General features: G+C 38.3%; 1 protein-coding gene across 1 annotated transcript in view; it reads right to left on the reverse strand.

Moving 5' to 3' along the window:
* The window catches only part of TRHDE (thyrotropin releasing hormone degrading enzyme), a 1580966-nt gene that overhangs the window by 303478 nt on the left and 1260356 nt on the right, over positions 1 to 17132 (reverse strand). The gene's annotated exons all lie outside the window — the stretch shown is intronic.

Raw genomic sequence — 17132 nt, forward strand, 5'->3', positions numbered from 1 at the left:
CAATTGGGTTGAGATCTGGAGAATTTGGAGGCCAAGTTAACATTTTAAAGACAATTTTTTTCACTGCTCTGTGGTCCAGTTCTGATGATCACATCCCATTGTAGGTGCCTTTGTCTGTGGACACAGTCTGCATGTGCATAGTGACTGGTTTCTGGCTACATAACCTTATATGCAACAAACTGTGATGCAGTGTGCGTTTTGACACCTTTCTATCAGAACCAGCATTAGCTTTTTCAGCAATTTAAGCTACAGTAGCACTTCAATTGGATTAGACTACACAGGCCAGCCTCCCTACATGCACCAATGAGCTTTGGCCACCATGATCCTGCCGCTTATTCTCTGGTTTTCTTTCCTTGGAAAATTTCTGGTAGGTCCTGACCACTGCAGACCAGGAACATCCTGCAAGAGCTGCAGTTCTAGAGTTGCTCTGACCCAGTTGTCTAGCCATTACAATCTGACCCTAGTCAAAGTCACTGACATCCTTATACGTGTCTTTTTTTTTGCTTTCAACACATCAACTTCAAGGACAACATGTTCTCTTACTGCCTAAACTATCCCACCCACTTTCACATGCCATTGGAACAAGATAATCACTGTGAATAACTTAAACTATCAGTGGTCATAATGTGTGGCCAGAGGAAGGCAGCTTTGCTGCATCATTATCAGGGAGCTGTCTACAGGAACAGAAAGGAACAAGAGGCTCCCCATGATGTCAGAAATGAAGATGGCAGCTTGGGATCTGCTGTGTGGCAACAGCTAGGCAGATCAAAGCAGGTCACATCTAAATACTTGGAACAATTGTCATTTAAATGTTTCACAATCACCTTCTAGCTTAACTTCTGTTTATGCTTCTTTACATGTTTCCCTTAAACATGAAGGCGCTTGGTACCCAAAAAAACAAAGGAATGATGATGGGTCACAAGAACAGTCTGCCAAAAAGCCCACTTTGGAAAAAACACAACATTCTGAATTGGGCAACCACACACATAGGTGTCCTTCCACTATGGTATCAGGTAATACACAGGGCATGGTGAGAGAATTTATTTCTGTCTCTTCTATCAATGGTACACACACTGAAAATTATTTTCAGAAATCTGAAGAAATTATTCCTAAAGATTCATCTGTAGTTTCTCAGACACAAAATTACAACAAAAATGTTATTCAGAATTGCAACACTCCAAACACTCCCAAAGGATACAAAAAGCATAGACACATGTATGATGAAACAGAATATGAAAAAATAAAAATGAATATTGTTGATTTATCTTTGCACCAACTCACTATCCATGGAATAAACATTCTAACTAAAGGATTACATTTTTGTCAGAATAAAAATCTGGATAAATTTGAAACCATTAAAGACATATCACTTTTTGCTCGAAAACTAATTTTGAAAAGCATGTACAACAAAAAAGGCAAAAATCCCACACAATATCCCAATGAAGATGACTGTAGGGCCATTGATAATCGATCGTGTAGACATCATCCCAACTTTTGCAGCAATGTGAGGGATCCACTAATGAACCCACAGTATATACTTCTTAACGTAAAAAAGTTTGACAAATTCCTCCTTCTTTCTAATTTCAATATGGCTGTCTTTTTAAAACTAGTATCTGGTGAAATTGAGCACTCAAAGTTACATCTAAATGTGAGGATAATTTATCTCAAAATGAAAGACAGGCCTTAGACCAATTGGCCAATAATCATTCCCTGACTATAAAATCCTCAGATAAAGGAGGAAATATTGTAGTCATAGATAATGACCAATATGTTTCAATGTGCAATAGGAGAAACTGTTCAAATGAGATATCTTTAACCGCTTACCGACCAGCGCATGCTGATGTACGTCGGAAGAATGGCACTAGCAGGCAAAAAGGGTGTACATGTACGTCCCCTTTAAGAAGTGGTGTCACGAGCGCGTGCGCGCCGCCGCGGTCTCCATGACCGCAGGTCCCGCGGACTCGATGTTAGCTGGGTGCCCGTGATCGTGTCATGAAGAGGAAGAATGGGGAGATGCTTATGTAAGCAAAGCATTCCCCGTTCTGCCTAGTGACAGGACAGTGATCTACCGCTCTCTGTGATTGAGAGCAACGATCACTGTCCTGTGTGTTCAAGCCACTCCCCCTCACAGTTAGAATCACTCCCTAGGACACACTTAACACCTTCACTGCCCCCTAGTGGTTAACACCTTCACTGCCAGTGTCATTTACACAGGAATCAATGCATTTGTATAGCACTGATTGCTGTATAAATGACAATGGTCCCAAAAATGTGTCAAAAATATCCGATGTGTCTGCCATAATGTCACAGTCCTGAAAAAAATTGCAGATTGCCGCCATTACTAATTAAAAAAAAATTGAAATAAAAATGCCATAAAACTATCCCCTATTTTGTAGACGCTATAAATTTTGTGCAAACCAATCAATATACGCTTATTGCGATTTTTTGTACTAAACATATGTAGAAGAATACATATCGGCCTAAACTGAGGAAAAAAATAATTTTTTTATATATTTTTTGGGGATATTTATTATAACAAAAGCTAAACAATACTGCATTTTTTTCAAAATTGTCACTCTTTTTTTGTTTATAGCGCAAAAAATAAAAACCGCAGAGGCGATCAAATACCACCAAAAGAAAGCTTTATTTGTGGGAAAAAAGGATTTTTTTGTTTGTGTACAATGTCGCACGACCACGCAATTGTCAGTTAAAGTGATGCAGTGCCGAATCACAAAAAGTGCTCTGGTCAGGAAGGGGGTAAAATCTTCCAGGGCTGAAGTGGTTAAACAAGAAGCAGCAGTGCTGAGAGATAGACTCCTTGAGAGGGGTACACTAAAACATGTCTAAAAAAAGCTTACAAACGAGTTTTAAAAACAACTAGGATTGATCTTTTGTACAAAAAAAGGAAAAAGAGTCCAATAATTCAACCAGAATTATCATTAAATGTGCTAATCAGTATAAAAAACAGCAATATAATACAAAGGTACTTGCATCTACTTTCAATGGATAAGTGTGTTGGCAGCTTTGTACTCCCTATGCTTCTTATAACTTTTAAAAGTGCCACCTCCAGAAGAGATTGTGTCATTCAAAGTGAACACAGAGGAGAAATGCAAAAGGACCCTTTAAAATATAGGGGCACCTACATATGTGGGGCATGTCGCTATTGTAAATATATGTGTACAGAATCTCATTTTAAACCACCAAATGCGGAAACCTTCAAAGCACAACATTATGCTAATTACAAATCTATAAGTGTTGTTTTTTTATTGATATGTGTTTGTGGTTCATTTTATATGGGTAAATCAAAGGCAGCATTTTGGAGAAGAGTCTATAGACATATCCATAATATGAAGACTTGCAATCCTGAGTCCTCCGGCATGTGACTGCCATATTCCCAAAACTTAAATTCCTAATTTTGGTTCCGGTTCATCCTAGTCGGGTGGATTGGAATAATTTCCTCTTGCAATGTGAACTTAGATGGATCCATAAACTAAAAGCTACCTCGCCCCCCCATCTTAATGAAACTGTTAATTTTAAACCCTTAGATGGCTTCACATCAGGAGAAATGGAAAAATAGGTCTTCTCCCCATTTTCCTGCCAATATATTCTGCCTTCGTTTTGGTATCTGTTTATTTATAACTAATCCCAATCATGTTTAATATCCTTCTCATTATATTTTTTGGCACATGATATCTTGACTTTTTTCTATTCATTGATTGTTGTAATGAAAACTTTGTTTATTTAATTGCATATTATTATTACATATCTCTATATACAATTATCAGTCTGCCACCACCCTCTAACCCTTTCGCTGCCAGGCCCTGTGCTCCATTTTGTACACTCAGGTGGCCAGACCATTTTTGCAATTTTTCCTTTGCTTTTTTATTTTTCACTTATAGCTTTCAAAGTTTGTAAAAGACCCCCCAAACCATATATTTTCTGAAAGCACATGACCAGTAGAATAAAAAGAATGTGCTACTGATTTCTAAGGTCCCACGATATTTGTGTAAATGTTTATCAAAACAATATTTTTGCTAACAATCCACAAAAAATCATCATTAGCAGATAAATACACAGTAAATTTTACAAAATTCCTACTAAATATAAAAGCTTAAACTGTATTGAGTTAATAATAAACAAATATTTTAACTTTTAAATTGCACCTTTCTGCAAAATCGTGAAAACTGTACAGTCGCAAAAGTGTAAATATCCAAATTTCTCAAAAAATCTGAAGGTTTTCATTTTTCCCTTACAGCTTTCAGATTTTGTGAAAGACTCCCAAAACCATATATTTTCTAAAAGCATATGACCTCTAGAATGAAAAGAAGGTACTACTGATTTTTTAGACCCCGCAGTATTTGCACAAATGTTTATCAAACCAATATATTCACAAAAAATACACTAAAACCATTATTAGCAGATAAAAACACAGCAAATTTTCAAAAATTCCTGCTAAATCCCTATTAAATATAAAAGCTTAACCTGTATGGAATTAATAAATAACAAATATTTGTAAATTTTAAATTGCGCCTTTTTGCAAAATGGTGAAAATAGAACGTACCCAAAAATTTCTCAAAAAATCTGGAGGTTTTCATTTTTCACTTACAGCTTTCAGAGTTTGTAAAAGACCCACCAAACCATATATTTTCTGAAAGCATATGACCTCTGGAATAAAAAGAAGGTGCTACTGATTTTAGGCCCCGCTGTATTTGTGCAAATGTTTATCAAAACAATATTTTTGCTAAAAATACACTAAAATCATTATTAGCAGATATAAACACAGCACACTTTACAAAACCCCTGCTAAATTCCTAGTAAATATAAAAACTTAACCTATATTGAGCTAATAAATAACAAATATTTGTAAACTTTAAATTGCGCCTTTTTGAGAAATAGTGAAAATCGGACGTACGCAAAAGTTTCTTAGAAAATCCGGAGGTTTTCCTTTTTCACTTACAGCTTTCAGAAATTGTAAAAGACCCCCACAAACTATACATTTTCTAAAAGCACATGGCCAGTAGAATAAGAAGAAGGTGCTACTGATTTTTTAAGGCAGTGTGATATTTGCGCAAATGTTTATCAAAACAATATTTTCGCTGGAAATACACTAAAATCATTAATAGTGCACATAAACACAACATAACTTACACAATTCCTGTTAAATTACTACTAAAGTATTGTTCACATATGGCATACTAAAGTGTACACCCATGGGGGGCCATGTTTTCCCGCACATGAATGCACAGGTGTTTCATGCATCCCCGTACAGGCAGTCCCATTTATGTTAATTGGGATGCAATGGCTGCACAGGCATAGCTGCTGTTCCCAATCTGACATCCGTGTGAGCTCAGGGACATGCATGCAGACTTACATGGATGTAAAATTGGGAGCAACGGCTCTGTTCGTGCAGGTGCTTCATCCCAAATGACATCAAAGGGACTGCCTGCACAGAGATGAATGTAACACCTGTGCATCCCTGTAAAGGTACGCTGTGTATGCCCTGTGTGAACAAGGCCTTAGGCCTCTTTCACACAAGCAGACTGATCAGGTCTGCCTGTCCGTTTTTCAGGCGGGCCCAATCAGACCACCCATTGTTCTCTATGGAGAGACTGATGTAAAGGGACATGTGTCTGTTTACATCAGCCTGCATTTTGTGGGTTTTTTTTGCATTTTTTGGGGGGGAGGGAGTCTTTGGTGAGATATCAGAGGTCTAAACAGACCCCCATATCTCTTTATTGAGACAGAGAAAGTACTTTTATCTGTAGCATTTTACTTGAATGAAATAAGGAGTCTGTATAGAGATTCCATTCATTCATAAAATGACAGTCTGCTACATAGTAACTTTCGCGGTTACTATATCCACTTTAGGACCGAGCCTGTTTTTCAAACTCAGTGTTTACAAGTTAAAAACAAGTTTTTTTGCTAGAAAATTATTTAGAACCCCCCAAAGATTATACTTTTTTTTTCTAACACCTAGAGAATAAAATGGCGGTTTCACAAATATTGTGAAAGATAATGTTACGCCGAGAAAATTGATACTCAACATGTCATGCTTCAAAATTGCGCCCGCTCGTGGAATGGCGTCAAACTTTTACCCTTAAAAATCTCCATAGGCGACGTTTAAAAAATTCTATAGGTTGCATGTTTTGAGTTACAGAGGAGGTCTAGGACTAGAATTATTGCTCTCACTCTAACGATCACGGCAATATCTCACATGTGTGGTTTGAACACCGTTTTCATATGCAGGCGCTGCTCACATATGTGTTCGCTTTTACGCGTGAGCTCATCAGGACGGGGCGCTTTAAGAGAAAACATTTTTTTTCTGACTTATTTTACTTTATTTTATTGATTTTAAAACTGTTTTTTTTTTTTTTTAAATGGGTCACTTTCATTCCTATTACAAGGGATGTTTACAATAAGCATGACAGGTCCTCTTAAATATGAGATCTGGGGTCAAAAAGACCTCAGATCTTATATTTGGACTTAAATGCAATTAAAAAAAAAAAAAACAATTTGTCATTTGAAAATGTTTTGACTTTGCTTCCGCCCTGCTATGGTATGGAGACAGGTGGGGGCCATCTTGCCCTCACTTGTATCCATACCCAGCTAGGAAGAGGACCCGATCGCCTCTGCCGCTAGCGATGGCTTCGGTAAGCGGCGTGGGGCCCAGGAGAGCGGCGGGTGGGGGGCCCCTCTCCCGCTGCCGATAACAGTGATCTCGCGGAGCATATACTGCAGAGACCACAATTATTGTAAACCGGACCGCCCACTAAAGAAATGGATATCTTGGTTATGGCAGCAGCTGCTGCCGTTACTGAGATATCCATCTTTAAAGTGCCAATGTATATGTACAGTGGGCCCTCCGGAAGTGAATATATCAACTGTCAGTGGATATACAGTAGGAGCGATCGCTGTCTATATCCACTCTACTACAGGGGGAGCTTGGTAAACACATGTTTGTCAAGCCCCCAAGCCCCAACTTCACCTCCACCGCTCCCCTCGCCGCTCTCCCCAGCCTGACAGATCACAGAGCTCAGTGCAGGTAGAAGCTGCAGGTGGCAGGAGGGGAAGACGGGATGCCGCTCAGAGTGGCCATGGATCAGGGGTGTGGGGGCATTATGGGGGGGCTATCTGAGTGATGGGGACACATCTGAATCCTCCGAAGCCCCCTGCAGCACCTGAAGCCGGTGTAGGGGAACAGGGATGCCGGCTAATGAGGGTAGCTGCGGGAGCAGATTTGCTGGGGGGGTTGGATCGAGTGGAGGGGGGGTAATCAGTGCTTGCCGGGAAGAAGGAGGGTTAAGGGGATAGGAGAGGAGAGTGGGGGCAGTTTTAGGTGGAAGGGAGCGGTGGGGGGGTGGAGAGGCAGGGGGCAGGGAAGTGGCAGCATGGGTGGTGGGGCGGTTACATTAGGGGTTAATAACTCTTATCAGCGGGTTGTAATCTGCTGATCAGAGTTATAGAATTGTTCAGCAGAGTCTGCTGAACAATTCTGCTATAAGTTTATGGTCATTGAAGTGATCATGAGATTATAGCAGAGAGAGAAATGAGGTCCGTATGGCATATGGACATGGCCACCTGCAGGCACTTCTGTAAGTCCGCACAGCGTGAAACCTGTACTGCCACTACCTGGCAGTGAAAGGGTTAATGGGACTCCTGGCTCACTGTGACACAGTCATTTGCACTTGGCATGCACAGGCCACCTCCAACTGGAATTCCCATCCTGGTGACCTGGGGGACCTCGCACTGGCACCTGCGAGAGGAAAGGAGATGTCTTTCCATGTGGAACACCACACACCTGCATTTTTTAATGCAGAGACGGATTTAATGCACGGCTCCATTTAAACCGCACATTACTGGTTGTTCATTGTGCTCTCCACCTTGCATGTATACTGCTGGAAGCTTTGTTTTATCTTGGGATCCCTTGCGATTGAGGTAAGCAGACTGGGCTGGCTTTGTCAAGTACTTATACATTTTGAAGACCCCTATTTCAGTACCTCATGGAACTTATATCTGTTTGGATGTTGTTCAAAATGTACCCTCTTTTTTTTTTTACTTAATACACATTTTGTTTCTAATAATAATAATAATAATAATAATACATTTTCATACATCTTTGGTCAAATCCAGAAATTTCCCTTATACTGCCCCCCAGTTTTTTACCCTTTATGTTACAGATTCCCCATCTCTATTGCAACCAGGAAAGTACAGTCCATCTGGATTTTTTGTGTTAGACCTAACATACATTAAATTACCAAAAGTACTAGGATGCCTACCATAACACAAACAAACATTAATGGCATCCTACTCTTAGTCATAGGGTTTAATATTGAGTTGGCCCACCCTTTGCAGCTATAACAGCTTCAACTCTTCTGAGAAAGCTGAGTATAGGGGGCAGGAGGCGGAGCCTAGCAGAGCAGACATGCATTGTTAGAGCTCCACACCGCTGAGGAGAGAAGAGAAGGACAAAGCGGAGCCTGCAGGCTCAAAAGGTATCCATTTGAACCTTTTTGCCCCTGGGAACAAACTGTGAAAGTTTGGGAAGGAAATATGGTACTGGGAGGAAACCGTGGCAGAAATAAAAATCACCTCACAAAGAGCTCACAGGCACTCACTGCAGCTGAAGCAGCTCCAGTCACCTCACAAGATACAGCATCAGGGCGCTCTCACAGACAGAAAATGTCACAGCAAGACTCTCCATTTGAGTCAGATACAGAACAAATCCTCTCACAAACTTCTCCACAAGCCTCCTCAGTATCCCCAGTAATATTATTACAATTTGAAAAGATGCTTCATAAGGCTTTAAAACAAACCTCAGACCAAATAACAAACAGCCTAACCAAAGAAATAAGAGAGCTGGGAAACCGCACCGCAGCCTTAGAAATAAAAATGGATGAAATTGAAATTACAACCCAAGAAAATATAACAGAATTGGAACAATTAAAAAAAGAGAATTTAATACTTCAAACTAAGCTCGAAGATTACGAAAATAGAGCCAGACGTTCAAACTTACGCATAAGGGGAATACCTAAAACTGTGACAGACCTGCAATCTACTATTACTGCTCTATTACAAGAACTAAAGCCAGATATCCCTATTGAACGTTTAGAACTGGACAGAGTACACAGAGCCCTCACAGCCAAAAAGAAAGATGGACCCCCACGTGATATAATCACAAAATGTCATTATTACAGAACGAAAGAACAAATACTAATTGCTGCAAGAGAAAAAAAGGAACTTAATTTTCAAGGACACAATTATCAAATTTTTGCTGACCTATCCCAACTTACTATTACTAAAAGACGATCCATGAAACCCCAACTAATGGAACTGCAACGCCACAACATTATGTATCAATGGGGCTTCCCCTTTTCAGTCAGATTTAACTACCAAGGTACAATTTACAGAAGCAGATCAGCAGATGAACTACAACAAACCCTTTTAAAATTAAATCTGACAGAACCCACAAGCAGCAACTCTCCCACACGCAGAAGAATGGCATCATCTTCACCTTCAGGCAGCACCCAGAAAATTTCAGAACAAAATGGGAATCATCATTCTCACAAAAGAGGCCGTTATGCCACATCATCCATGGACCAAGAAGATTCAATGGACTGACATCCTAATTCCTGATATCTCTTCATTTATTATACTAAGAGATGGTTCTCTATAAAAAACCTATATTTATAACTGAATGTAACTGCATTCTGATAGTCACACACTGTGTGGGATCATGTTACATTCCAGTTATATTTCTTATTACTTCTGATTCATATAGCCTTAGAATATATAAGTGAAATAAGGAAATTCTTGTTCAGTTATATATTATCAGGTAATAACAATAGATTTATTACTTTTTAGGACAAATATATTCAATAATCCAGAAGTAATGGAAGCTTTTTCTTTCTTTTCTTAAAACAAATATATTATTACCTAACTAGTTCCTAGAATTATGTTTTTGTTTATTCTAATCTGAAGCAATACAACCTCAATTTTATGAGTTAACATATCTAAACAGTTACGTATGAATAAAATATGTAATTGTTTACTCTAAAAGGGTTAAAATCCCAAAATAATTCAAACTATCTTCATCAATACCAAAGTTATTAACAATACCTTTCTAACTGAATTATCTAGCCTAGGGCAAGACTAACCATATACAACCACCCTGGAATAAATAATTTCAACAAAAACTATATTCTGCACTCCAATTAATGAAAGATCATTTTGATGTCTTTTGACATAGCACTTCTCTCCTGTAAGCGGAAGATCCGTGTACCCCCATTAGCCCTCCTCATTCTCCCAACCATATTATGTGGGAGTGTGACGAAGGCACTTATTCCCCTGAGAGAGATATTTATTCTCTTTCACGGGTAAATTGTGATTACTTGCAAAAAATAATTTATACAATGTATCATCTAATCTCATATGTTTTTTGTTTACTCTTTACTCCAGAATTCACTGGTTTCTTTTCTATCTATTCATCTCTTCAGTCCACACAGGTTGATCTGCGCAGTCAGCTCTGCATAACAAAAAGTAAGTCAAAACTATTTGATCTATTGCCATGGCACCACTGAATATACTTTCCCTGAATGTTCAGGGAATAAATGTCCCACAAAAAAGGACCAAAGCCTTCCGTACTTTCCATAACAAGAAGGCTCACATAGTATGCCTCCAAGAAACACACTTCACCAAAGATTCTACTCCAAAATATATTTCTCCTTTTTATCAACAAATTTACACGGCTTCTGCCTGTACCAAGCAAAGGGGAACTCTAATTGCATTTCACCGATCCACACCATTCACCTTATCATCAGAAATTAAAGACCCAGAAGGTAGATACCTGATACTCATGGGTTATATAATGGATACAGCAATCCCAGTGATTTCCTACTACGCTCCTAACAAACAACCTACACCATTCCTCTCACATATATTACAAGTGATTAATACACACAAAATAGGAACAGTGATAATGTGTGGGGATTCGAACCAGGTCCTCCTCCCATTTCTAGATAAATCACCTTTTACACCATCCAAAATAACCTCTAGATTACCTTTTTCTCAACTTCTTTCCAAATACAATCTGGTAGATTCATGGAGAGAAAGTAACCCAATGAAAAAGAAATTCACTTATTTCTCGCACCCTCATCAAACCTTCACCAGAATAGATCATATTTTTCTAACAATAGGAATGATACCAGAAATTATTGCATCAGATATAATTCCGATTCCGTGGTCTGACCATAATGCAGTATACACTACTATAGCCTCAGCCATACCAAAAGCGCATGACCCAACGTGGTACTTACCGGACATAATGCTCAAACACCCACTACATCAGATGGCCATTGAACAAGCTTTAAAGGAATACATATCAATTAATAATACAACAGACATCTCCCCAATAACACTGTGGGAAGCTCATAAGCCTGTCTTGCGTGGTACAATACAAAGACAAATGGCACTATTTAAACGGGAACGCAAAAATCTAGCAAAAAAACTAGAACTCAATTTTAATGCAGCCTACATATCATTTCAAGATAATCCATCTCAGAGTACAAAATCTCATCTGGAAAAATCTAGATTGGAATACGATCTATTTCTCACTGAGTCAGTTGATAAATCCCTCAAACGCTCCAAACACAATTTCTACATGAATACAAACAAACCAGGTACATATTTGGCTCGGGCATTAAATTCAACTAACAAATCTTTCAAACCAATACGTTTGAAATTATCAAAAAATGTTTACACTTGTAATCCAGTTAAAATAGTCCATAAATTTCACTCACATCTCGCAACTTTATACAAGACAAACAATGAATTTAATCCTACAGAGGCTGAATCCTTCTTCTCAAAAATAACCTTACCTGAGTTATCTCAGAATCAAAAAAGCAGTTTGGATGAGCCTATAACTATAGATGAAGATGCTAACGCCATAAAAGACCTAAAACTTAACAAAAGACCAGACCCAGACGGCTACTCGGCTTTATACTATAAAACATTCTCAGAAATACTCTCTCCCATTCTCACTGAAACTTTTAACAAACTTCTAGATGGACATTCTTTTCGGCAAGAAACACTAATGGCAATTGTTTGTATGATCCCAAAACCCCTTTCTGATGATACTTCCTGTGTGAATTATCGGCCTATCTCTCTGTTAAATCTCGATATTAAATTATTAGCAAAAATAATAGCAAAACGCCTCAATAGCATTATAGGAAAATTAATACATAGAGATCAAGTAGGCTTCATGCCAAATAGACAGGCAGGCGATAATATACGCAGGGCAGTGTTATTGGCACATATTGCTAAAAAACGGAAAATCCCTTTATGTTTTCTATCTCTCAATATTAAGAGGACATTTGACACAGTATCCTGGCAATATATGCAATATTCATTACAAAAATGGGGTTTTGGACCCCACTTTTTAACATGGATCAAAGCATTATATAATAAACCCAAAGCCTATATAAAATATGCTGGATACAAATCTGAAGCCTTTAATATCGAAAGAGGTACCCGACAGGGTTGCCCATTATCTCCCTTATTATTTGCCCTTATACTCGAACCCATGGCCCAATACATCAGAACAAACCAAACTATAACTGGCATTGAAGTAGGAGGTATTACACACAAATTATGTATATTTGCAGACGATATATTACTTTTTCTATCATCACCACAGGTCTCTGGTCCTAACTTAATACCAGCTCTTGATGGGTTTGCAGCCCTATCCGGCCTTATGATTAATCCTAAGAAATGCCTAGTGCTTAATATTTCACTCACAAACATGGAATTGACCCCGGCTAGGGCTGCACTCCCATTCACATGGGCAGAAAAATCAATCCCATATCTTGGAATTCATTTAACAGCATCTCATTCTGACTTATTCTCAACCAATTATCCTCCTGTATTAAGACAGATCACAAATCTAATAAAACAATGGTCGCAACTTCCTTTATCCTGGATAGGGAAGATTAATGCAATCAAAATGACTATTCTACCCAAATTGCTTTATCTATTCAGAGTCCTCCCTATTCCAATTCCTTCCTATTTTTTGAGAATAGTACAAAAAAGAGCAACTTCGTTTATATGGGGCTCTTCTAAACCACGTATACCTATACACACACTACATCTTCCCAAAAATAAAGGAGGCCTGGGATACCCTAATTTTACTAACTATTACAGAGCAGCACATTTGGCCAGTCTGTCCAAATACCATGCAAAACAGGAAATCCCATTATGGGTAATTATAGAGGCTTCAGAAAATGACCCTCTATTAATATCAAATTTATTATGGCTTGATCCTAAAGACCGCTTTAAAATTCATAATCCCATAACTAAACACTTCTTATCTCTCTGGGATAAACTAAAAACCAAATATCAGTTACAATCTTCACACAATCCTCTCCTTTCTTTTATCAGAAATCCGGCCTTTTATCCGGCATGGATCTACCCAAATTCTTTTAAAGCTTGGACAACATCAGGCATTCAGACACTAAATGACTTCATAGCATCTAAATCATTCCTTTCATTCCCATCGCTTAGAGAAAAATATGATCTACCAAACTCTGAGATATTTAGATATCTCCAAATCAAAAATTTCTATACACCATTCCTAAAGGGGGATACACCATTATCCCAATTATCCATTTTTGAATCAATCTGTACAAAAGATCCATTTGCTAAAGGTACAATTTCATCACTTTATAATCAATTATATGGAGTAGCAAATCTTAATAGACCCTCTTATGTTCAGAGGTGGGAGGAGGACCTGGGACGAACTTTAGAAGACACGGACTGGTCTAACATATGGCTCACATCTAAGTCATCTTCACCCAACATCTTAGCACTGGAGACAAATTATAAAGTCCTAACTCGCTGGTACCTTGTACCCGCTAGAGTGGCAAAATATTCACCTAATACCTCAGCTCTTTGTTTTCGAGGATGCCCAGAAATAGGCACATATTTACACATATGGTGGACGTGCCCAGTAATCCAAACCTTCTGGAAGGAAGTCTTCGTGATTGCATCTAAAATATTTTAAAAAATAATACAACCAGATCCATATTTAACTTTACTTAATCTAAAACCGGAATGGTTAACACTCTCTCAATTCAAACTTATGATCCAACTAATAACGGCTGCAAAACAAACAGTGGCCAAGGCATGGAAATCTCCTACATTGGTACTAGCAGAAACAATTCACAGAATGAATAATACAATGTCCCATGCTAAGATGGTAGCCATCGATCAAAATCAAATTCCAAAATTTGAAAAACTTTGGCATCCTTGGATAAAACAACAGTTCCTGTCAAACTTCAATGACTCTGTCCTGTTGCCATGGTAACAGATTAAATGACTTACAGAGACACCCATTCTAAGGCTTCAAAGAGAACTAAAAAGAATAATAAACTGACGAGCGGGACAACCTTGTGGACCATACCTCTACCTTTCAACCCTTTTTCTTCTTTCTCTTTCCTTTTCTCCACCTTACGATTAAAGCTCATTATCAGAATTTATTTGACCTATATACACTCTACTTGTAAACAATATGTATAGTAGGTATAAATCATTTAAATAACTACAAAAGTAACTAAGGAAATGATATATATCTTTAATTAGGTTTACGTGAACCCAATGTTTAATATTTGAAATTTCATGATATTTACCTATATAAACCCTACTGTAAAACAATGAGCTTACTTTATAGATCCTTGTAAACTTACTTTATGTATCTTTATAACATTGTATACTCAATAAACTTCTTTTGACAAGAGAAAGCTGAGTATAAAGAGAAATGTAGATATGGCGCTGTTCTGAAAAAGGAAGTATTTTATGAAAAACCTACTGTGTTATACCCTCTGCAGTGTTTCGAAACAAAATGTAATTGGTGAGAGGGTTAACACTCTGAATGCCAAAAAATGTAGATGTTAAATTGTCAGCAGGTGCCTATACCTGAGTATATGCACACCTAACAAGGTGTGGTACCATAAACAAATGTGCAAGTATGTTTTCCTCAAGTGGATAAACTCACCTCAAAAAGAGGGAATATAATAAGATTTGAGCGTAAATGGTATGTTATAAAAACAGATGAATTGTTCTCTAATCCCACGTCTGAAATTACAGAAAGGGGAATAGGTATACATAAAGGGAATTCCAGTATTGCCTTTCTTGTAATGATGCTGAATCCTCTGTATAAAAAAACAGTGTTTGGGGCAATGACTAATATCCAATAATTAGTGCTAAAAATAAAAAAATAAAAATAAAATAAATGTATGAAATAAATTAAATTCTGTCTAAATTGTGTTACACCCTCTGGCAGTCCGTTGACAATATGATCTCAGCAGCCAGAAAGGATAATCCAGCTTACCCAACTAAGGCTCAATTCACACCTATGCATGTTGCTTTTGAGCGTTTTTGGAGGTTTTTTTTTCATGCTTTGCACGTTTTTGAGCAGCGTTTTTGTAGCGTTTTTGCGGCGTTTTTGCGGCGTTTTTGCCGCGATTTGCGTTTTGCGTTTTTTTTTTTTTTTCATTTTTTTTACAGTCTTAAAAAAAAATTACAAAAAAAAGAATTAAAAAAAAAAACGGCAAAAACGCACCAAAAACGCACCAAAAACGCAGCAAAAACGCTGCAAAAACGGTGCACTTGCGTTTTTGATGCTTGTCCATTGAAATCCATTACATGCAAAACGCTGCTTTTTGCATGAAAAAAAGTCCCCGACCCTTTCCAAAAACGCAGAGATACAAAAAAGCATTGATGTGAACATGTTCCAAATGCATCAAAAAACGCGCTAGTGTGAATGGAGCCTTACTCCTATAGTTGATTTTCAAAATGGGTATATGTGATTAAGAGAAGTGTCCCAAAAGTGTTACACCCCCTGTCTGTCTAATCAGTGAAAAAAATAAATAAGTGCAAACTGAGATTTGTGCTATTTACCAATAGTGTGGTAAGAATATCATGAATTTGGTCACATTGGTTAATAGTACATTCTATACAGTCAGTATAATTAACATGGAAACATCCTAATAGCAGTGCATAATTCAAAAGTGCTTGGTGCTTAAAAAGAGTCCAGTGTTGACTAATGAGCTGTTTATCAAAGTGACATGTGCTCTTGAAAAAAGTCCAGTGTTTGACCATCCACAAGCACATTTGTGAGGTCAGGACTGATTTTGTACGAGAAGGCCTGGCTCGCAGTCTATGTTCTAGTTCATTCCAAAGGTGATCTATCAGGTTGAGGTCAAGCCTCTGTGCAGGCCAGTCATGTACCTCCACCCCAAACTTGCTCATCCATGCCTTTATGGACTTTACTTTGTGCACTGGTCCAAATCATTTGGTGGCAAGGGGATAATGGTGTGGGGTTGATTTTCAGGGATTGGGCTGGGCCTCTTAGTTCCAGTGAAGTGAATTCTTAAGGCATCAACATAACAAGACATTTTGAACAATTTCATGCTTTTAACTTTGTGGGAACAATTTGGGGATGGCCCCTTCCTGTTCCAACAGGACTGCCCACCAGTGCACAAAGCAAGGTCCATAATAAAGACATGGATGAGAGGAGTTTGGGGTGAAGGAACTTGACTGGCCTGCACAGAGTCCTGGTCACAGACCACCACAACCACTGGGCCAGGGTTGTGGGGAAGAGGCTATTGTCCTCATCAACATGGGGACAATGTGCTTTGCTAGGAGGGTTCCCCCTGGCAGGATACCCACTCCATGTAAGAGGCTGGTATGATTTAGATGTGGGGTACACACTCATCTCATCCTTTTCTTAATGCTACCACATTTTTCTTGAATTTAGCATGAAATCCCCCCTTAAACCCACCCTTAAAATCCATACTAGGATCCATACCATGGAGTTTGTGGGGCACCGTATGCCTTTTTTTTTTTTTTACTTGACTGAGAATTAGTTTGGTAACACATGATGATACATGAATACCTGAAAAAAGTGGCAAATGAGGTTGCATTCTATGTCACACAATTCCTTATTGGCACTGATACTCAGGAGGGAAACATCATCATTTGCAGAAGAAAATTTGGCTCTAAAGACAGAGGAGAGAGAAGTTTAGGGTCTCTCTAATGACCAAACAGGTAACTAGGGAACAACTGAGCTAAATACAATCAAG

Source organism: Aquarana catesbeiana, linkage group LG03 (genome assembly GCF_042186555.1).
Source record: "Aquarana catesbeiana isolate 2022-GZ linkage group LG03, ASM4218655v1, whole genome shotgun sequence".
Lineage (NCBI taxonomy): Eukaryota > Metazoa > Chordata > Amphibia > Anura > Ranidae > Aquarana > Aquarana catesbeiana.